The 24730-nt window shown below is 37.3% G+C and overlaps 1 long non-coding RNA gene across 1 annotated transcript in view; it reads left to right on the top strand.

The window, feature by feature from the left end:
• The first annotated feature begins 6219 nt into the window (after positions 1-6219).
• Positions 6220-24730, top strand: part of LOC107740639 (uncharacterized) — a 56367-nt gene continuing 37856 nt past the window's right edge. Inside the window, exon 1 of the long non-coding RNA XR_001640101.1 lies at positions 6220-6500. This is a non-coding gene — a long non-coding RNA (uncharacterized LOC107740639). The remainder of the gene's footprint in view (positions 6501-24730) is intronic.

Raw genomic sequence — 24730 nt, 5'->3', positions numbered from 1 at the left:
CTATACTATACTATACTATACTATACTGTACTATACTATACTATATATATAAGTCGTGGCCTAATGGTTAGAGAGTTGGACTTGTAACCCAAAGGTCGTGGGTTTGAGTCTTGGTACTGGCAGGGATTGTAAGTGGAGGGAGTGAATAACCAGCACTCTCTTCCACCCTCAATACCATGACTGAGGTGAGACCCTTGAGCAAGGCACTGAACCCTCAACTGCTCCCCGGGTGCCACAGCAATATGGCTGCCCACTGCTCCGGGTGTGTGTTCACTACTGTGTGTGTGCACTTGGATGGGTTAAATGCAGAGCACAAATTCCGAGTATGGGACACACTTCACTTTCATATAATATATTGCATAAGCATTGAATATTTATTTGCATGTGTATATGTAAGTTTACTATTTCTATTTTGGTATATAAACTCTCTCTCTCTTTCTCTCTCTCTCTCACACACACTTTATTTTCTGTATGTATATTTGTAGAATATAGTCTGCTTCAATATGTGCTATATACTGTATGCATTTGTATATGCATACAGTTATGGTCATAAGTTTACATACCCTTGCAGAATCTGCAAAATGTTACTATAATAAAAGATAGGCATCATAAATATAGCATTTTTTATTTAGTATTGAATACTGAATTTACACCAATCATCTCATTTATTTATTTTTAATTGTCAACACTTTGCAGATTCTGCAAGGGGTAGGTTAACTTATGAGAACTGTATGTTTGCTTCTATGTTCAAATTGTATTGTCAATCACTTCCCAATATCTGACAATATGATTAAAAAAAAAAAAAGATACAGTGCACATCTCTCTCTTAAAGGAAACAAAGAATTGCTAGCTGCTAGGATGCAATAACACTCAGTAATAGCCATCTCCCACATTGTATTGATCTCTCGTGCTCAATGCTGTAAGCAGACGTGGCAGATCCAGAAAAAGCGATTAAGGAGGAGTCAATGGCACAGTGCAATCGCAGCACATTGCTGCAAGGCCATCGGGAGCAACGCTGCCTGGAGCGGCCGGTAAGCCTCCTATCTCTGGCACCCACAAAGAACTGCGAGTGATATTTCTCAGCTTCCCCATCCTCCCCTTCTTTCCCCCCTGCGTTTCGTGTCCCATGCCCCCCTCATCACGCCACCTTCACTAATTACCAGGAGAGCCAGATGAATCCTGGAGAACAAGGCAGATGTAAGGACGCACTATAGAAGATGAAGGCTGTTTGTTGTCTTGCATTATGGATAGTTAGTGAATGTTTTGGCATGGAAGAAAAACTTAAGTCCCAAATCACATTTACTAAATCTAAATTCAAAGCAACCTAATTACATTTGTAATCCAAAAGCTCTTGACTTGAATAATCCCATGAGACTGAGCCAGCTTTTGTTTCGGCACCAAAAAGTGGAACCAATTCCCCCTTTTTTCCTTTTAGGTTTAGACACCACTGGTGAATACACTAGAAAAATGGCATAAAACTGTCACTGGGGCGGTACCCTAAGGTACAAAAGCTACACTGAAAAAAAAATTGTTGTAGAGACAATTTTCACTCAGAAATTGCACAAAATGAATTACAAAAAAACAAGTGCAAGAAGAACATTGAATGAAATGTGACATTTTGAAGTAGAAAGACTTTTATTTTGTATATTTTGTATATGTATGTATATTTTCCTATAAACATACTCCAGTAATCTTTGCTTTATTTACTATTTCAAAAAATATTTTTTTACAATGTAAACCCTAAATAGTACATATTAGTACCTTAAAAGTACATATTAGTACATAAAGTGTACATATTACAGTAGTAACTTTTAAAACTAACTTTTTAACTAATAGATTTCACCATATTTCCCCTCTTTAAAAAAATGAAATTTATTACATGTATTAAAGATTTTCTGAAATGTTTTCTTTAAATATGCAAATGATTCATTATCTTCCTTATGCACTAAATTCCAGAACAGAAATCTGAACACTGGATAAAGCCAGATTCAAATTTCCTGTTTCTTGTTGTTGACATGTTAGAGTTAAAGGTTTTTAGAGAAGGGATTTTTTTTCTCTTTTTAACACTTCATAAATCAGACAACACTTACAACGGTCAAAAAATTTCACGTTATTTTTAGGAAAAACAAAACGTTATATAAATCAGGTGTGAAACTATTAAAAATGTGTAAAAATGTGTTTATTTCAGCATTATTAATATGCTAATACTGTTTTTAACATTTCACATTAGATTTTATTTTTATATATTTTTTCAATTTGTTGTGTGTATTTATCATTTTAATTATTTTTTTAAGTATATGCAGTTTTTTTAGTTTTATTTTTGAGTTTTTTTTATCATTTTACTACTTAAACTAAACAAAAAAGGAGAAATAAACAGGTAGGAATAAAACTGTAAAGTTTGGTGTTTGTAAGTGCTACTAAAGTGAACACTTCAGGTGCAAATAGATAAAGTATAATACAAATAACACTTAAATTTGTTTTTTGGATGTTTTCTTTCCACTATTTTGAAATGCTATGAAAGCAAAGTAGCCAAAATCTCAAAACTGACCAGTACATAAAAACAATGATTTTGCCTGTAGTGTCTTGCCATAAAACGGTTTGTCCTAAAAGTAAACTCAGGGTCAGATTAATAGATAGACACCCAGTGAGATTATACTCAAGGGTGGAGGAGGAAGCATGCAACATGCAGCCTTGCATAAAGGAAATTCAATTTAGATTATTGCACTGGTCTGTTTTTGCCACCCGTGGGACTAAGGAGCTCGAAAATCACAGACCTTTGCGAGTTTAATAAGGAGCTTTGGTCGACTGCAACATATAATCTCAATGTTGATGAAAAGCACAAATGTGGCGACACGCCCTGAGTTTGTTTGTTCGTTTAATTGTACGAAGCAGCTCACCGCAGGCCCGGGCAGCTCTGTTGTGGAGCCTGAACATGGGAGCTCTCGTTTTGATGTAGCCTTGAGGATTTATTGATAAGCGATTGCTTGTGAAGGCTCATGAAGAGCTGTCTCGTTCGTCAAACGTGCATCCAGCAGAGCCAGCCATTTGATTGGAGCTCAGTGATCTCATAAAGCCTGATTTCTATAAATGGGAAATGGTTCGTCGGTTACCTAATATCTACTTCTGCAGACTTTGATGGAACAGTTGTCTTCGAGACGTTGGCAGTTAGTTTTGGATGCGCGGATGGGGCCTCCTGGGAGTTTTGAGTTTCATTTGCAAATTCTGGATAGTCTACTCAGGGAGGTAATACAGTGTGAAGCAGAGGCTGGTTTCACTTTCTCTGAATCTGCCATAAAAGCAATTTAGCAGCATTTATACTGTAGAATGCATCCATGTAGAGAAATGATTGCACTGTTCTTGGCACACTTTGTCCTCTAATGTCTGGAGATGCTTTTATAGCAACAAGAGGATTTTTCCAGAAGTTTAGATACCTATCAGGTATCCTATCAGATTCACAGTTTTCACTATATACTTGCCCTTTGATTCATAATCTATTGGCAAAAACGGCGTCCTACTTCAAGGAGAGACTGACTATGAAACTCACTATGAGACTCAATATGAATGGAGTAAAAATCATTTCAAAGACTATCTCTATCAGCACATTTTACATTACATTTACATTTTACTTACAATTACAGTTTGCTTTAATAGCTATAACAACCACAAACACTTAAGGAGACATGTAACGTTTCCTTATTATATCCAATAAAACATTTGAAACTGTGCCACTTAAACTATTACCCGAACAAGCCTCTAAAAGGCATCTGTCTTAATCAAGGAGTTTAATGCTGTTTTTATGTCCAGATGGCTTGGCTTTTAAGCTACTATTTTAAATTAAACGGTAATTTATTGGTGCTTGTGAAGACAACCATCACTGTTATTGTTGCTCATACTTACGGTTAAGGATTTGAACCAGCTTTAATTCTAAGTATTAAACTTTGGAATAATTCGCACCATTTATGCGACGGCATGAGAAATGGGTTAAGAAAATTAACATGGTAGATTTAAGACCTAACTGCGTTAAATCTACAGTAGTCCAATTCCGTGTCACGTCTGAGGTGGTCAAAATGAGGAAATCTGATCGGAAACATTTTGTTTTCTGCATTAAATTTGCATCCATTTAGTAGCCATTCCAGCGTGTGTAACGTCTCAGAGATTCTGCCAGCAAACCCATCCAGTTGACATATCAATCAGAGCAGTTAGACTTTTACTCAATTAAGTGGTGACACTAAGCAACTGGAAATCTAATCTATTTCGCATTAGACTGTTTCTTTGTTAATGCTTTGTCCAGTGCATCCGACAGGCCTTGTCTCACCGTGCCAGAGCCATCTAAGATGTGTATTCTTCAAAGCGGGCTGGTCTAACTTTCCATCTTTAATCTGAATCACATGAGAATCGGATTATGATTCTGACAGTTCTTAAAGCATGTGTTATGCTCTTTGTGGGTTATTTTATGATTTAGAGCATTGCATATTGTCTACATATAAATGAATGATGAAATACATATGAATTTTCTCTTTTGTGAGTCACAGTGATGTTTGAAGGAAAACAGTGTTCCAAGAACTGTAGAAGCTTGGCTTGTTCATGTGGGTTCGTTGGGATACAGAATTTCTTAAAAAGGTATAAAGTGCAAATTAATCAAATCCATTTATGGCCTTATGACCTCAGAGGTGGCATTTTACTGAGGAAAAAAAATAGTGAATTGTTTCTCTATATAGTGTTTTATCCTTTGATCAAGATAATTACCAGAAAACAGATCCCAAATAAAGCACATTTTATGCATTAGCCTGTTCTCGTTCAGTCAGTCTGAACATGTTTTACAACTTAAAAGATTTTACACAAAGGTCTTTTGATTCAACTACAGCACATTGGGAAAAGGACCATTAAAATGAGCAATCAACAAATTCTTCAGAAATGCCAAGGATTTCCATTTACAACTCTCAGTCCTTAGATAATCAGAAAATGTTGTAAATTATAGGCTAGTCTATAATCCATTAATACCCTTTTCATGCTTAAATGTTAAGTGTCAGATATAAAGTGGAAAACATGAGTAGTGATGTATAGTTTGGTATTAGCATCAGAAGGGCGTTGATGCCCATAGGCAAGTTTGAGCAACAGAGCATCAGATAAGATCAATGACTAAACATGTCCTAAAAAAAATAAAAATAAAATATTTGGGGTATAAAGTGCAAATTAATCAAATCCATTTATGGCCTTATGACCTCAGAGGTGGCATTTTACTGAGGAAAAAAAATAGTGAATTGTTTCTCTATATAGTGTTTTATCCTTTGATCAAGATAATTACCAGAAAACAGATCCCAAATAAAGCACATTTTATGCATTAGCCTGTTCTCGTTCAGTCAGTCTGAACATGTTTTACAACTTAAAAGATTTTACACAAAGGTCTTTTGATTCAACTACAGCACATTGGGAAAAGGACCATTAAAATGAGCAATCAACAAATTCTTCAGAAATGCCAAGGATTTCCATTTACAACTCTCAGTCCTTAGATAATCAGAAAATGTTGTAAATTATAGGCTAGTCTATAATCCATTAATACCCTTTTCATGCTTAAATGTTAAGTGTCAGATATAAAGTGGAAAACATGAGTAGTGATGTATAGTTTGGTATTAGCATCAGAAGGGCGTTGATGCCCATAGGCAAGTTTGAGCAACAGAGCATCAGATAAGATCAATGACATAAAACTGTCCTAAAAAAAAAAAAAAAAAAAATATTTGGCATATTTGATGCAGACCCCGCCCCCCATCCTAAATATGCCAGTTTCTTTTTCTTTAGGTATTAAACAGAACTGCAGAATAACGCTATTGATTTTAGATGAATGCATTCAGTTAACTATTTGAAGAACGTAAAAAAACGAAAACAAATAACAAATACAGTTTAAGAGAAATGCACACAAAATATCTTAATTTAATTATATTATTATTAAAATAAGCTAGATTTAGATCTACATTTCTTATTATTTATATATTTTAGAAACTTAATAAAGAAAAGAACTGTAGAAAAATACTGAAACACGGTCATCATTTATCTATAATTAATTATTCTGCATCATCAGAGATTTAATCCAAAACGCAGCGTGTGGAGAACGGAGGGCAGACGTATTCCCCGCCCCCTCATGAATAATGTGCAATAACCCCGCCCCCAAGCGCAGAAGCTGTAGCAGAGCACCCGTATGCGCACGGCGTCTTCATATGATACCAGAATCGCGTCGCTAAAGTTGATAGATACGCTGGTCCTTCCGTCTGCAGCTGCACTCTTGATTTATAGTGATCTTCTGATCACAAATCCTTTACATTTGCTACGTGCTGACCGGTACGCACGAAAACCAGGAGTTACTGTTTAATAGGAAAGGAAAACCGAAGGACGAAGCGTTTACACTGGGCGAAGGTGTTCTTCATCTCCAGCGCTTCCCACTATACGGACACCAGCGCGAAAGAGCAGCAGATCCTCATCCACACGACTGCATATCAGCGTAACGGGTAGGTCCAGTCTCCAAATGACTACATAATATAACATCCAGCGTGTTGACGTGAAATGGGCGATGGTTACGCGTCGTTTCCGAGCGGCGTTCATCGTATTTAATGAATCAATGAACCATCCTATTTATTTACAACGTTATGAGTAACGGCGGAGTGCTGGGTAGACAGACTTTCAGCTCCAATGTCTCTCCTTTGAAATGCTTGCATGTACCTCCCATAGCCGGAGATACAGTTGGGTCTTATTTGGCAACAGTGTTGCGCGTGCAGTGTATGGCACAGACGCATGGCAGGTTTGGTGCGTGCATTGTTTTAGTAATTAATTAATTATATAATTGATTGTATTATGCATGCATATATATGTAACACTGTACATACATATATGTAATAAAATATATGAACTATTATATAACCACACACACAAACACACACACACACACACACACATACATATATGTTAATGTTTGTTTAAATACCCTAATATTACATAGGGTCCTGGTAAGCCCTGATTTGTTATCATGCAGAGAATGTGTTTGTATCTCATTGGACTTTGGGGGTGGGAAACCCTCCTTATGAGCAGCCCTTCATTATTGCATGCATTTATTGTGTATGCATGCAAAATAAATACGGGGAATGGAACAGCACTATTCCTTCTCCATCAGCATTGACTGGGGCACAATGTGGGAATTCAGTTCACAACTGTGTATTTACATTCTTGGCCATGTCATCTTTAGATCACTCATTGGCTTTCATGCAGCAGATCACCTGCTTTACTACCACCCTAATGTTAAGGAGTCTTTGCCAGGTGTGGCGCCACACTTTTGAACTTGAGTGCCAAAGAATTTACCTAAACTTATCATTGGCTCATAAGCACATCCTGATGATGGCCCCTTGATTGTGGTTTTTAATGTAATATCCTAATTCCAACAAAGGCTTTTAATTTTATACCTCATGTGAGTGTCGTTTATGTCTTCATAGACTGTTATCCCTTCTTCAGAGAGACTTTGCATTGATGCATAATCCAAAATGATCCCTAAAAATAGGTGTGGTAATGGTCATACACACGTTCTTAGAAGTGATTAGCATGCTTAATATTAATTTCTACGTGATTGGCTGTCCATAATAGCAGCTGTGGTGAAGTGATTAGGGATTTCCATGTGCCGTCTGGGTTTTGGGGGCTTGAGACTTTTCCACAGAAAATCATCTCAGCTGTGTCTCAACACCGGCAACCACAATGAGAAATGTCTTCCCTGGTCTGGGGGCATCAGCTGAGAAAATCACCCAATCGTAATTAAACGCAGCAAATTGATTCACCGGCTGGCCAGTGTTTGTGTGTGTGTGTGAGCGTGTGAGTGAGCGAGCGCAGGATGAATAGGCCCAGGGGTCCTTAACTAAACACCAGTGAAGTAGGAGGAACTTTTGCTCTTGTTTTGGAGAGAAGAGGTATTTGACAGGTATATTTTCTCATACGCCGCATTTTAACCGCAAGACAAGTCAAATTCAATTCAAAATTGAAGGAAGCATGAAGGGCCGGGAGGAATTGATAGATTTGACACAGTTTAAATTGGTTTTCCCAAAGTTAATTTCAGACCGTGTTGTTTTGACCTCAGACGACAAATAGTGTTGCCACATTTCAGATCAAATCTTGATTCGTCTTTCATAACTTCCTTTTACACAACTGAAGAAGAATTCTCTGAAGCTCTTGAAACCTAGCAGCCATTCAAGCATGCTAGAATTTGTTCTGCGCTCTCGACTGCAGTCTTGTTTATGTTGAATGTCTCGTACGGTGATCTATGGGGAAATTTTGGCGTAATCTCATTCTCATAATTTAAAATGAGCATCCTGCGTCATCTGCTAGTTATTCGAGTATCAGACAGGAGGGTCCGTCACCAAGGCCCAGCACCAAGTCACCAAGTCACCACAAAGCCCAGCATGCCAGGTGTTGCTCTTTAACATTTGTCCCTTTGAAGCTTCTGCACCCCTATGGGGACCTTTTATGGGGTCTGTTTTCGGCCTTTTTGCTGCACTTGGCCAGGCATACATTGCTTCTTGACATATGAACGTAGCCAGGATGCTAGTTGGATGCGGGTTTGAAAATACCCCCCTATGAGCTTTTATTGTATATTTGTGAGGACCTATGAAATCCATATTAATTTTCCCCAAATTCTGTGTTTTCTTTTTTTAAGTTTTCTGGATTCCTTTTTAATGGTTTAATACATTTTAATAATCAAAAAGGATGCCAAATCAATTAAATTCATAGAACTTTAACAATTTAATATTTTAAATTTTTTAACATTACTAGTATGCTATGAAATGTTTTATTTTTTCAGAAATTCTGAATTCTTTGTTTTAATACAAATACTTCTGTCTAAAATTACAATATTATCAAAAACAATGGTGATCAAATGAATGCATAAAACATTAACAGCTTAATTACTAATCTTCTGAAATATCAAATGAAATTATTACAAGTTATTTTAATTTTGAAAAAAAAAGGAGACTGGTACAACAGAGGTTTGCTTTTTAAATAATACCCAGATGAAAAATTCTAATATTCCTTAAAAACACAATTGTTATTACTTTGAGCAGTACATTATACTATACAATATTAATATATTGTTATTATAATTTCTTCAAGTTAAACCAAACTTTTATTTTGCTGGGTTGTAAGTGAAGACCGTTGAGTGTATCTGATTATAGTTTTATCAAATAAAATATAGTGACACGCAGAACATGCAGGCTTTTTGTGGTTTAATGTTCGTAGTCTGTGGTCCATATAAAAAATGTATTAAGTGTACAGCCCTGCTTTTGATTTATTCATCAAAATTTTGCCAAATTTTTATGACTGGAATTTGCAAATCCATCTTATTTTCCACATTTTAGAAATCAAAGGGCCCTATATTTGTGTGTATGTGGGCTAACACACAATGGGCCTCATTTATAAAGCGTGCGTACGCTCAGATTTGATCTTAGAGAGTGCGTACGCTTAAAGGGTTAGTTCACCCAAAAATGAAAATTCTGTCATTAATTACTCACCCTCATGTCGTTCTAAACCCGTAAGACCTCCGTTCGTCTTCGGAACACAAATTAAGATATTTTTGATGGAATCTGAGAGCTCTCTGACCCTCCTATAGACAGCAATGTAATTACCAGGATCAAGGTCCAGAAACGTAGCAAGGAGATCGGTAAAATAACCTATGTGAGCATGTATGTATATATATATATATCACATTGTCTCAATAGAATGAGTGTAAATACTTCAAAATTCCAATATGACAGTATGGTTGCTTCACTTTTTATGACATAAGACCTCCGTTCATCTTCGGAACACAAATTAAGATATGTTTGATGAATTCTGAGAGCTCTCTGACCCTCCCATAGACAGCAATGTAATTACCACGATCAAGGTCCAGAAACGTAGCAAGGAGATCGGTAAATAATCCATGTGACATCAGGGGTTCAACCGTAATTTTACGAAGCTACGAGAATACTTTTTGTACGCAAAGAAAACAAAAATAACGACTTTATTCAACAATTCGTATCCTCCGCGTCACCCTGGTGCCATTTTGGAGAGTATCCACTGAACGCAAACAGCGTATGCTATTCTGTATCAGCTGTGCCACGCAGATAAGTTTTCTACGTTGTTTACGCTTTGATTTGAACGAAGACAACGTATCCGCGTGGTGCGGCTGACACGGAATAGCAATATTCTGTACGTATGTTTATTTTATGAATCACCCATACACATATTTGAGAGATGATCATAAGATCAATTTTAGAATGGTTTCTGCGCAACATTTTATAAATGAGGCCCAATATGTCTGGAGTTCATCAAAAAGGCGGAGTCTGCAAATGTAAGTCGGGTTCTGTGAAACAGAAGGCCTGTGGTGAATAGATTGAGTTTGGTCCCTCAATTTTTGCTCTCTAGACCAGGGTCACCTTAATTATGCGAGAAGCAGCAGATGTAGGGCAGCTTAGTGTGGTGTGCAGCTGTAGAAACCCACGGTGATTTAAACACGTTGAAATGTCTTGCCTCATCTACTGTCGTGTTAATTTTTGCTTTTAAGTATCATGTTTTGTTTCCCTTATATGTCTTACTCCCCTCACTCAGCCAGGCATTAGGCTATTTTTAAAATTCCCTACTTGGTTTTGGGGGTTTAATCATCAAAATGACTTTCTGATGCCTGAAAGATTCAGTCATCACCCTTATCAGGATCCTCAATGATGTCTATCTTAGCCAGCCAGAAACAATGCTGAAAATAGAATGGTTTGATACCAGACACGTCTTTTCCAGTAGACTGTGTTTCCTATGGTCTGTTGTTTGGAAAAGCTAGACTCGCTCCCAAACTTGCTGGTATTTATGTTGGTTCCTTGTGATTTAGATGCTCTGCCTTTCATCAACATCACATTGGGGTTTTGGGATCAGATTTTGCAGTGCAGGTGGGTTTCGTCTTATCACCAACCTGATCCTGAAGAACCTGAACTCCCGGGGTGCCTGAGGTCTGTCTTCAGACCCTTATTTTCTCATTTCTCTCATACATTCCTGTGGGCATGATTTAATTAACCTATTTGTAACCGCTCTCTCTGATATCAGCAATGAAGCTGCAAAGTGACTGAGGAAGTCTGGCTCATCAAACGTCAGGGCCAGCCTGCAGATTCTGTGTTTGTTTTGGCTCACTGCCGTGCCATTGTCTTCTGTCAGTTTATCCCAGCGTTCAGGCCAGCGTTGGTTAGTTTGTTCCATAGAGACCAGGCAAACGGGAGTTTTCATTAAGAAAACATCTCGATTATTTTGTTCCTAGATCATACCCAGGACACTTCCTGAGACGGTGTGTTTATGTTAGTCAGGGATACATAAAAACTCTCATGATGACGTTTGTATACAGTAGTGCTTGATAAAGCTCAACTCATTGACATCCCCAAGGCTTTGTTTTTTGGTTTGGCTGTTGTTTAGTTGTCTTGGTGTTAGATAATTAATTTTTGTTGTTTTGTGCAATGTTGCAGGAAAACAGAAGCGAGCTTTCATTGCCACTATGATTCAAGGAAAATGGTCTTAGATTAACCTAATGTCTGCCTGATGATTTAATTGGATTCAGTCTCATTTGTTGTGGGCTAATTGTCATGAATGATATGACCTTTTATGGAAAAGTCATCTGAAAGATGTGGATGTTTACTATTGAGGTTCTAGTGTTGCAGTAAAGGTTGTTTTCTTTTTGAAAATGCGTTTTTTTCATACAATAAAAGTCAATGGTGTCAAACATTCTTAAAAATACCGTCTTTTGTCTTCCACCGATGAAAGAAAGTCACACAGATTTAGAGCAAACAAATAAATTTTTGGTTGAACTAACTTAAAATTTTGGTCTTTTTTCACACAAAGCTACTTGGAATATAGTGCACAAGTCACGTGGGCCATTTCATAAACTTTATTTTAGAGCTTGACAGCCCATTATCACTCAATGTCAATATATTCAAAGGAGTGCTGAGATATTCCTCAAAAATTCACATTTTGTTTGTAAAAAAGTAAGTCATACAGGTTTGTACCAACTTGAAGGCAAGTAAATAATTAATAATGGGTAAATTATTTCTTTAAACAAAAGTGCATTGTTGAACGAAGGTGAGCAGGACGCTTGTTCACAAGGAAACGAGTGTGAATACGAGCACCTTCAACTGAAGCCACATCATTTGCCTGGTATATTTGGCTAACGAGTCTGGTTTGTACACCTTGTAAATTCAACAACCTGTTTAACTTTCCTTGTTTGCTCATGAACAGCATCCAGCAGTTCCCACACTTTCTCCCTGTTGAATGGAAAGTTTCATTTCCCTAGCATTCTGCTCCCTTCTTGAGTGCACTTCACCATAAACATGCTTTAAGTCCTCTTAATGGCCCAGTGTCCGACACAACCAGTTTGTCCCTTTAAATCCAGTTAATCCAGATGACGTCTTACACCACAGACACTAGTCAGTTACCTACACGTATTTGTTTACTTAGTTAGCATGAGCTGTTTGCTTTGAGAAGACTGCTGACACAAGCAAACACAAGCATGTGACTTGAAATACCCTAACTACTTATTCTAAACCTGTTGAACAGGATTTTTATTACTTTTTATTGTCAGAGATAGTAGATTAAGATAACAATTCTTGATAAACGAGGAGACCATAGACATTATATACTAGACCTTAGAACATATCTCATTTAGCATCTGTGACAGGAAACAAGCTTTCTTCGATAATGTAGAAGACATAGCTGTGCCTTTGTAAGGTCGAAGCATACTGTACTGTCATCTCCAGTGGAGAGGGTGACTGGAGCCCCCTGATTTGATATGATGGCTCCTTGACTCCGTTTCTTCTCCTTGACTTGCACACACCGTCTCCTCCTTGATGTGGTGTTAAGTTGAATGCGTCTCTAGAAGCTTCTAGTGCGTTATGCCAGTGGTGTGTTTTGCAACGGCTGCAGGTTAACTGCTGGATCCATCTCTGATCTGACAGGCTTTCGCTGGGTGAAACCAACCACCCAAAGAAGCTTTGTTCAGTGTGAAGTCTATTATATCTTACACTTGACTTTATACTGGTAACTGGAGAATCATTTGATATATATATGACGTGCTGAAATCACGTTTGGTCTCGTACTGTATCGCGTACCTTGTCAGTGTTGTGCGCTTTGCTTGGCCATTTGTTGTGATAAACAGGAAAGTGTGTCCAGCTGAATTCAATTTGAGTTTTGTTAGACGAATATAAAAAGCTTAGTATACCGCGGCAGCACTCGTGTGAAGCTCTCCTCGTGTGAAGACCGAAGAGTGTAAAGACCATCGACTCTACCGTTCGACTCCACCGAGCAAGGCACATAAGTATCGCTTCTGAATCATTCTCTTTCCTACTACTTGTTCCCCTTATATATATATATATATGACAGTCTGTTGGAGTTAGCAATATTAAATGATGTCACTGCTAAATTTATTTCGTTATTTATTTATTTATTGCATAGCTGCAGATGGCCTGTGATTTCAAATATCTGTTAGTCACACATGCATATTATCTCACATTTGCTCATTCTACTGATGTTGTGCCTCTATATTTGCTGACTCGCATGATTCAGGCTGTTGGTCAAACGAAGGCTGACGTTTTAAGTGATGATGAAAAAATCATTGCCGCTGGTTTAGGGTTCTTTTGTTCTTTGTTTTGCCCAGCGCTCCACAATCAGCCATTGAAACCCGAAGTTAAGCAAGCAGAGCAGAAAGGAGAAGTGGAGGATTTTCAAACATGTGTGCTGTAAATCTGCGCTGCTCTGTTGTGTCAGACAGTCTGAGTCATTGTTGTGGCAGATGTCTGTCCAGGCACCTTTGACCCCTTTTCTTGAGGCCACAGTAACTGCCCTGTCTAGGAGGGTTGGAGAGAGGCTGTTAAACAACAGGCTCTGTTTTACATTTGAAAGTGTTGACATGTTTCAATTAAGATGCAGATGTTGTCACTCTTTTTGTCTTTTCTTTTCATTCACCTCTCTCAAACTGTGAAAATGTGTGAAACCTGTGTGTGTGTGTGTGTGTGTGTACATGTCTGTAACTAGTGGAAATTCAGGGTGTTCTTTTAATATGCAGCTCATTAATTCAAGTTTTTTCCATATTCGTTAGTGCTAATATACCATCACCACCTGCACCAGCTGGTGACAGCCATGAGTGAGGATGTGTGTGAGTGTCTGTGTGTGTGCAAACACTTTGTTGAAATTGTTTATGAACAATTTAAGGATATTTTGACATACTACTTATTAACTTTCTGCTTTACATTCTGGAAGTATACATATTCGTTTGTTAGTTTAAAAAGAACCCTTGAAATGGCACGGACAACCATATTTACATTCATAATATAACATTTAAAAAGAGGATATTTGAGAAAACTCCAGTGACATTAGCAGAAAAGGAATGTTGTGTCCAAGCTCATTTTTATATTTTGATGAAGGATTGCTTTTTATTTGAAATAATATACGCTGATGCATCATTCACACTAACAGCAGGAGCGTGATGTTTTAAACTATTTTATTTTAGGTTTGCTTTCACAGTTTGGTCAGGTTAGCAAAATTTCAGTGAAATTTCACAAGCAAAAACAAGTTCATTGTCTATTGTCAATAGCAACCAAGTGAATTTCAGTTGGTCCATTGTGAAATCTGTGTGAGTAAATCTTTAAGCCTCACAGAAAATTCCTATTGAAATGACTGGATCTTGTACATGAAAATTCAATGGTACAACGGTAAATGTGTCCACCGCTTAAGACAAAAAAGACCATTGCTTAATGAAACCAAGAAATCAGAATTGTAATGTTTTTTGTAGTGATAATGACCTTCGGACATGACCTTCACACACTCCCAGAAGGCAGTGTCATGACCGCTATTGTTCTCCTCTGTATTCGATGCTTTCCGAAATAAGACACCTTTGACCTCTGCTGTGACTGTCTGTTCCTTCTGAGAAAATGCCCATGTAGAAACAAGACCATTTAGGTGGAAGGAACAAACAGGAAGGCTGCAGCAACTTCTGTTCGGCGCAAAAGAAGTAGGTTCGTTCTTTATTAAAGAGCCAAGAGTGTGAGAATATCTCTCTACCGTACAACATCTGTTTCCTCTGAAGATAATCTCAGGTTTACATGATTCTCAAACGGACAGCTGTTTGACTGAGGGAGTACAGAAAAGACTGATTTACCGCTTTCTTCTTGAAGTCTCCTTAGGGAAGTGTCCAGGCGAGGTGCTCTGTCATCTTTGTGTAGAACAATGCTAGGTATACGCTAACAGAGACGTCACTGTTGTTCTGTGTTGGATAACTCTGGCTTTGCAAGTCTGTTTTCACCTAGCATTTCAGTGCTATGGATTATCAACACTATGAAGCTATGCTGGAGATGTTAGCGTGTATGACTCAGATGTAATACCATGTGTACAGTAACACCTTAGGCCTGGATTTAAGTTTTCGCATCAAACAGTTTGATGGATAATATGGGACTCATATGTGATGCCTTGAGCTAAGCAAGTGATTTGCACAAGTAGGACACATTCCTGGATCAACATCCTTTCTTGGACGTCAAACAACATTCCTGTCAAACATGCATACATTTTCTATAATGTAATGTAATACAATATAATATGTGACCCTGGACCACAAAACCATAAGGGTCAATTTTTTTTAAATTGAGATTTATACATCTGAATAAATAAGCTTTCCATTGATGTATGGTTTGCTAGGATAGAACAATATTTGGCTGAGATACAACTATTTGAAAATCTGGAATCTGAGGGTGCAAAAAAAAAATCAAAATATTGAGAAAATCGCCTTTAAAGTTGGCCAAATTAAGTTCTTAGCAACGCATATTACTAATCAAAAATTAAGTTTAGATATTTACAGTAGGAAATTTACAAAATATCATCATGGTACATGATCTTTACTTAATATCCTAATGATTTTTGACAAAACAAAATTAATAATTTTGACCCATACAATGTATTGTTGGCTATTGCTACAAATATACCTGTGCTACTTGTGACTGGTTTTGTGGTCCAGGGTCACATATAATGTGCTTTAATTTAGATTTATTATATTGGTAAATATAAATACTTTTATTTTGCTTAGGTAACACTTGTATGTAATTATTAGTGAATGGGAACCATTGAACACTATCCTTGAAAACAAATGAAATTTTTTGTTTGATAAAGATGTTGTCTAATCAGAAGCCTAAACCTTAATATTAATTAACATTTTAATTATTACTATTAAGGGTTTATTTCAGTTTTTTTTGTTCAGTTTAAATTTTTTAGTAATTATTAGTGAATGGGAACCATTGAACACTATCCTTGAAAACAAATGAAATTTTTTGTTTGATAAAGATGTTGTCTAATCATAAGCCTAAACCTTAATATTAATTAACATTTTAATTATTACTATTAAGGGTTTATTTCAGTTTTATTTTTTGTTCAGTTTAAATTTTTTTTAAAGTTTTTATGCTTCAACTTTTTTCAGTTAGTTGGCAACATCTCTATTTTTTTTTGTTTGTTTTTCATATAATATTTATATTTTATCTGATTTGAGCTTTATTGCAATGAATGAAAATGTTTTTAATAGTTTTAGTTAATGATGATAACCATGATAAGAATGTTATGCAAAACACGTTGATCCATGAACATGGCCAACATGTAAATCATATTAACCTAAGGCTGGTCCTGGACTAGCACTGGCAGTATTATTAGCAAACCACAAGCTTGTGTCCTGAGAAGCCTTGGACATGTCTGATTCATGCAGATAGTGGAAGTACTTTTTTATGTCATCTTTCACTTCCTTCAGTTTTTGTATGGTGTTTGTCCGATGGTAAGACATGCAAAATGTGCAGTGTTGGGGTGCCTCCAGGACCAGGGTTGGGAACCACTGCTCTAGAGATTCATCAACTCTAAGGGGCCATTCACACAGAATGCATCTTTTGTGTCTAAAAACGTGAGACGCAGTTCTCCGGAATGGTTTTAAAAAAAGTGCAGAGTAGAACGCGACGGTCTCGAGATGCGCTTTTGAGACATGATGCAATAACTACAATAATGGAAATAATAGAAATAGGCAAACAGCAGAATTGATAATAAGTTGTGATAATCACTTGAAGAAATGTTATATAATTCAGGGTATCCTGACACAGCCACTATGAGCGCCTCCTCCTCCATGTTGCCGTCAAATAAAACAGTTGTCATGCCAACTTACGCGAGACGCGAATGCAACGGTCATGCACGTCCGTCAAGCACGTGTTAAAGTTGCAATTCTTTTATCTTGACACAACGTCTTAAAAACGTGGTGCTCATGTGCGAGGCGCTGCAAAAGACGAGAGACGCGAATGCAACGGTCATGCACGTCCGTCAAGCGCGTGTTAACATAGAAAAACAATGGAAAAGTAGCGCATTGGAATGGAAAAACGCGTTCTGTGTGAATGGCCCCTAACTGTTGTTTATGTTATTCGTAGCCATAAATGTTCAGGTCAGGCTAGGATGTGCGCATTTGCCTGCTCGCAGCCAGCCATAAAAGATATAGTATATGAGTGGGCGTGTCCTCCACTCTGCTCATGTTTAATTCCTTAGTTAGCCTGTGACCCGCCCCTACCTGCAGTGCTGGAGCAGCATGTGCTGTTCATTATGCCGCTGAATGAAGAACCAGCCACAGCGTGTCCTCATTCTGTCTCCTTCATTGGAAGAGCGACCAATCAGCCTCCTCGGCTTCAAATCCGCAGATTTGCACGAGCACTCTTTGATATGACATTGCTTAGATGGCTAACATACTTCTCTCCTCACGGTTTGTGTGAATTCATGCAGATGGAGAAGCAGAGAGAGTGAAAGTGGAGGGATGGATGGATAGATAGATAGATAACACCCTGTGCTTCACTGGAGTCTTGGACTCCCTCGGAGGAGCCGGTGGATTCCAGCACTACGCTGGATTATTAATGAGTGTCTAGCTGAGAGAGAAAACCCAACCCCAAGAGCGCACACATACTGAGAAAAAAGAGGGAGTGGCTGAGAGAAACCAGCACAGGAAACGAGATAAAGAGAATGGGAATGAGATAAATAGAGCGATTGAATGTGCTACAAGGGTGAGGAAAGAAAGTAAAATACAAATGCATTGTGAACACGTACAAGTGTTTAGCATGCGCTGGCTGGTCCACAACACCCAGCAGGCAGGTGAGATGGCAGCCAGTATGGAAATCAGCTCGTGATAAAACATTCTGTGTTCGTGTGTGTTTTAGGGTGTGTCGTTGTGCCGGGGGGGCGGCGGAGAGTAAAATGTGGCTGCGCAGTTGAATGTTGTTTACACTAGCTTCAATAAACGGTTCTGACTGCCTTTGTTAGCATGCACAAAGGAAACACAGCTACCTCATGGATGGAGCAAAAACATTTATGAGTTCTCTCTCCGTTTCCCATCATCTTCACTCATGATGTCACGCTATGTTGTTTAGATTCTCGTCATGGGTTAACACTTTTGAATTCGATCCTCTAGTCGATTTCTGTCAGGCACAATCCATCTGTGGATCACAACCTACAGGGGCTGTGAGATGTGAACCTTGCTACTTCCGTCAAAAATAGCTATTTAATCAGCTTTTTTTAACAGCTAAGAACTGTTTTTAGCTTGACGCTGCATCTGAAAAATGCAATGCTTGTTGCGAGATGTTCAAAAAGCAGTGCAAGATGTGGTGCAAAGATTCTATCATTTGTCTTTTTTTTCCCTGTTAAAATATCTTAGCATCTTTCAAACAAGATAAATTTGCTAAATGTCTTAAAGGTATAGTTCACCCATAAATGAAAATTCTGTCATTAATTATTCACCCTCATGTCGTTCCAAACCTGTAAGACCTTTATTCATCTTCGGAACACAAATTCAGGTATTTTTGATGAAATCCAAGAGCTTTCTGACCCTGCATAGACAGCAACGCAACTACCACGTTCAAGGCCCAGAAAGGTGGTAAGGACTAGGGTTGCAAAAAGGTGGAAAATTTCCAGTAAATTTCAGAAATTTTCGAAACTTTCCAGTAATCAATGACACAATTTTCATTTTTGGGTGAACTATCCCTTTAAAATGTACAATTGTATTAATTAGAAAGGTGGTAAGGACTAGGGTTGCAAAAAGGTGGAAAATTTCCAGTAAATTTCAGAAATTTTCCAGAAATTTTGGAAACTTTCCAGTAATCAATGACACAATTTTCATTTTTGGGTGAACTATCCCTTTAGAACGTACAATTGTATTAATTTAATATTTTCTGAAAATAGGTCTTAGTACCCTTTGTGGTTCATCTCAAGTAAATTCTTTACTGCTGTTATTTACTATTTACTTATAGTTTAGATATTTTTACAGGTAGAATAATTAAAACTCATAAAAAAAATTTTTTTGCAGTTGTTTTACTATTGTTTTTAATGCTTTAAAGTCAGAATAAAATCAAAACTGACTGCAGGAATGACATAATTTTGTAGGCCAGCTTGGAAGTTAGCAATACAATGATTCTCTCAACCTAAAAACAATAGCTTCAATAACTTTTGTACTGTTGCAGAAAATAAGCTCTGTGACCAACAGTTTTTGATTCTTACATGTTCTGTTCATCAAAAACGTAACATGTAATGGGTTCTTCACACATGAACACAACTTGAAATTGAAAGCGTAATTACAATTGCCAAAAGTAAAAAGCTAATGTTAAGCTATAAATGAACTACACCACAGTCAGATGAATTCAGCGTTACCACCACTTCCAACAACTGTTTCAATCTTTATTTAAAAGCTACAAGTTGGAAAGTTTGAGTTTGTTAGAGTTAGTGTAAACGCAATGAGGCTGTAAAAGTAGACTAGTTTTCATTTTGTCATGACATTTAATGTCCCTGACAACCCCTGTAGTCCCATTCAGCCATTTGTTAGTGACCATTAAAGCTTAAAAATCATAAGTGGGTATTACTGAAGTATTTTATGTCATGGCATAAAATGTGAACATATCTTGAGCTTGTGTTAACCACATGCAATAATTTAGGCATTCAACCAAAATCCATAAAAAAAACCCACTGACTTTGGGATGATGGAACCAGAAGTTCGAAAATGCTGATTTCCAGGTTTTAGGACTTATTCCAGCAGTTCTCCTGTTTATATTCTTCATGCATGCAGTGAAACAATTATCTTGCGTCTCTATTCAGGTATGCAACACTCACTTTTCACAATCTAATCAGCAACTGATGGATAAAATCAAGTCCATGCTGTATTACTCTTGCTCAATAGCTGTTTCACCCAAAAGCATTCCACAATATGGAATTCCACAATATATGGTAGTAAAGTGGGTTGGAACTTCTCTTCCTTAGATAAAGGAAAAATATCTAGAAAAATGAGTTGTCGGTATAGAGTATTATCACTGCAAGGATCATCCCTGAAGAAGAAGTGTGGAGAAAATGACACCAAGCACTTAAACCAGAAGAGCCTGACCTGTGGAAATGAATGTAGGACTGAACCCTTCTTGCCAGCTTCAAACCAGATGTACATAATCCACTTTGATGAGTCAGCTTGATGTTTGGGGTCTTTCAGAGAGTAACAGCCGAGAGCTATTTATCAGCGTTTTCTTAAAGTACCTCATTGATAGTCATCAGTTAGATGGTCGCCATTGTCACACTTGCGTTAGCTAGAAAGGGCCAATAAACTTTTGAATCTTAAGCGTCTTTGTCAGGCAAGGGGTCTTGCGTGTTACGTCCCCCTAATTGTTTACAAGGCAGTTTTACTGAATATTTCTTCCAGAGCTATAGCTCACTCGCTGGCACATCATAGATTGCTTGCGTTATCGTCTCCGTGTTCTCTGGTTGGCTAGTTTCATATGATCTAGTTTGTCTGTAATGTTTGGACACAATTTCAGTCATTGCTAAGAACTTGAGCTTGAAACAAGCTATTGTTTTATGAAGATCTATTATTTTATACACTTTGCACACTTGTCTGTCTGTTTAATGTCAACATGAAATGACATTTGGAACCAATTTTATTTCCGCGATGTGTCAGATTTCTTAGTGAAACAGGATAAATAGGAACGTGTATTAGGGAAGTAAAAGGGTGACTTTATCTCGCTGCCTAATAAAGCTACATGTTAATCCTCTAGGTCAGGGGTTTTCAAGCTGGGATCTGCAAGAGGGTTCTTGAGGGTTTGTGGAAAAATGGAAGAAAAACTAATTTTCAAAATGTGTTTTGTTAAAGTCAACTGCAACTGGAGGAATCCTGTAACCTGTTCAGTCAGGTAACCTGTAAACCTGTAAATCTATGTCCCATGCAACTTTTCTCCTTTATTCATCCTCTTTTTGTTCTTCTCTGCTCCTCCTATCCGTTTAGCCGTTCCTGACGGTGACAGTGCTCCCACAAGGTAGTCACACCGGTTTAACAGCGGGGACAGGTGGCATGAATGGATTCACACGTTCCAATGAGTTTCTTAGCCCAGGAAGATTAAGAGAAGGAGATGGCAATGCAGTGAAACGTTACAATTTCCTCATCTTGCAGTCACATTATAGAGCTCCACCTTTGAAACACACTGTCTCCAGATAAATCAATGAATTTGCATATTTTCTCAGGACCTGTGCCAAATGACTGAGGTAAGGTGGACGCATAGATTGTCAGAAAATAGATTATTGCAGTGGTTCCCAACCTTTTTTTCATGGAGCCATATGGCACATAGGGCAGTCTAAGCCCCCCCAACCCCCCATATATATATGCAATAATAATAATATATATATTTTTTTTTTGTGTCTGAGAAATGCACTTTTGACAGTAGCTTAAATTAACAGTTGTAGTAGCTTGAGTTAGGATGCAGATGTAAATTTCTTCATTATCAAAAACAATAACATCTACAACAATACATTTAGATCATGATAACCAGAGTTAAAACCACACATATAGCACCTCAGTACAATGGTAAAATATGGTTTCTAGGTATTTGTATAAAAAAGTAGTCTAAATACATTTAGTATTAATGCATAAATGCTATAGCTTATTCACAGAAATGCTGTAATTATATCCTATTTTCCTTTAATACATATCTATATTAATAATATAATAAAATTCAATGAATATCCCCCATTTCTGCCACAATACCATGGTGCCGTTAGTGTTACTACAGTAAATCCATGGTAAATGATGAATATTTGTAGATTGAAAAGCCTTCTGACTGTATCGTTACGCACAGTGTTTGTCAGCGCTATTTCATCTGGCTTTAAATTAGTTTAAAATTCACTGGATTCAAGCGTTTCACACTGGATCTCACAGCACTGTGTAGAGGTTGCGTGATCGAGAATCATCAGCGAGTAAACGCATCTGCTCTAGTAAGCTTGTGCTGCGCTACCGTTTGAACTTTGATCTGAGCGGATAAACAGCCTGTGTGACGCACTTCAAATGACTAGTGCTGTTTCGTTCTGAAACACTACAGCAAACATTTATCTAACTCTTGTTATAGTTTTATTGAGGAAAATGATATCACAATAATTATAATTTTATCGCTCAGCCCTACCTCAAAGCATATCCACTCCCACGAACTCCCCCGTGAACTCTGGCCCAAGTTGGGAACCACTGGTTTATTGTGTTGACACCCTCACTTAAATGCCAGAAATGATGCACGAGTATTAGGATTGCACAATTTGATGAAAAATGTAATTAATTTTTCACATTTTATTAAATTTCAGGTGTGCTTTTTTGAAGGGCTGCACTGTTTGGCCAAAATTGCAATTGTGTATCAATATGACTAAACTACTACTACTAGTACAACTGATACTACTATTATTACTACTAATAGTAATAATACTAATAAAAAATATACCCCGAAATATTACTATTGTAAATAGTAACAGAGAATTTATGGCTGATCAATTTTTAAGGCATTGGCAATTGGTAGATGTAGCAAGATGTTAGTTTTAGGTCCTGATGATGATGATGTAATTTCTTCATTTTAAAACATTAAACCATTAGGTTTTTTTGGCAAAAAAATAAAAAATGCAGGGAGCCCTTTTTTTTTTTGACAATAGCCAGTTTAAGCACTTCTCATTACAAGTTCTCAAAGCTGGTTGGTGTATGTTGTGTTCTCAAATGCACATTATACAGTAAGTAACTTAAACTCAGAGCACTTGCAGAGATGCGTTTGTGTAGAGCAGCATTTGCTGCAGACTGAGGGGCTCTGAGACACTGAAAACAAAGAATCATGAGCTTCTCGCATGTAAAAGAACACAATGCCGTGCTTCCTTGTGAAACATGCAGCACATATATTAGCCTTTACTATTTAAGCCATATCATGATTTGAGTTTTGTTTTATTGCCTTAACGGCAATCCTAAATCCAGATTATGAACACACAGAATCACAATTTGATGCAATCAAATGTGTACTGAAACATTAGAGCGAGAGGAGAACAAATAGAAAGGAATGGAAGCTAATAAGTGAAATACAAAGAGAAAAAGAAAGAAAGGCAGAAGCCAAACAGAGAGCGGAAGAGAAAGAGCGTTCAAGGCACTGTTGTAAACAGCCACCTTCAGGCACTCAAGACACATTGTTCTGATAAAGCTCAACTGTGGCGCATAGAGCATGTGTGTATATGTTTGTGTGTGTGTGTGACCATTTTTAAACTACGTGCCAAACCTGGAGATCCTTATGCAGGCTTGCTAGCATTAGCCCTGGAGGCTGATAACATCTGGAGTGGCTCAAATCACCACCGTCCTCCCCCCACTTCAGACTCCAGCAGTGGAATTTCTCCCTCTGCCATGGGGGGAACGTTTAACATCTAATACCACTCGGGAATCACAGCAAAGCGGAGCATGATAGCAAACCCCATTTTAGCTCTAGAGAGCCCCTTTTGAAGTGGAAATTGTGTCCCTAGGAGTCACACTCCACCATAGAGCGGTCAAATGAAGTCAATGACCATTTCCTCATCCTCCATGGTACTGTCATTTCTGGGTCCTTTTGAAGTGACTAATGATTTTCGGTCTACAAATAACGGCATGAGAACATGAAAGACCCCATCTTCACACAACGCTTTTATAGGGCAGCAGACTGTCACTAAAATGGTCACAAATGGTTGTATTAAAAATGTAATGTTTTTTGGACTTTGATTTTCATTGCTGACCAGCATTTTTAATTTGCATAAGCTATAATGTCAGATTCATGATCGATTATGAGCCGGTCTCAAAGTTGTTTGAAGATATTTGTCAATTGTGTTTTTTTTTTCACCAGGTTATGATTAGGTAATTAATTGTTTTTGTTATGTTATGTTATGTTATGTTATGTTATGTTATGTTAATATTTTTTTAAAGTTTGGGGTTGGTAAGATTTTTTTTTTTAATGTTTTTGAAAGACTGCTCATGCTCATGCTCACCTAGGCTGCATTTCTTTAATGAAAAATACAGTAAAGTTATTATTGTGAAATATTATTACAATTTTAAATAACAGTTTTATATTTTAATATCTTTTAAAATGTAATTTATTCATGTGATGGCAAAGCTAACTTTTCAGTATATATTCTTAAGTGTCACATGATCCATCAGAAATCATTGTAATGAAATATGGTGCTCAAGAAACATTTCTTATTATTATCAATGTTAAACAGTTGTGCTGCTTAAAATAATATTTTTGTGGAAACCATGACTTTTTTTGATGAATAGAAAGTTCAAAAGAACTTACAGATAGACTTATAGGCTTTACTGCCACTTCTGATCAATTTAATACACCTAATTTAAAGGGGTCATATGATGCGATTT

This window comes from Sinocyclocheilus rhinocerous, unplaced genomic scaffold, assembly GCF_001515625.1.
Source record: "Sinocyclocheilus rhinocerous isolate Xijiao unplaced genomic scaffold, SAMN03320098_v1.1 scaffold705, whole genome shotgun sequence".
Taxonomy (NCBI): domain Eukaryota; kingdom Metazoa; phylum Chordata; class Actinopteri; order Cypriniformes; family Cyprinidae; genus Sinocyclocheilus; species Sinocyclocheilus rhinocerous.
The sequence above is the reverse complement of the archived record's forward strand: the minus strand, read 5'-3'. Positions and strand labels throughout refer to the sequence as shown.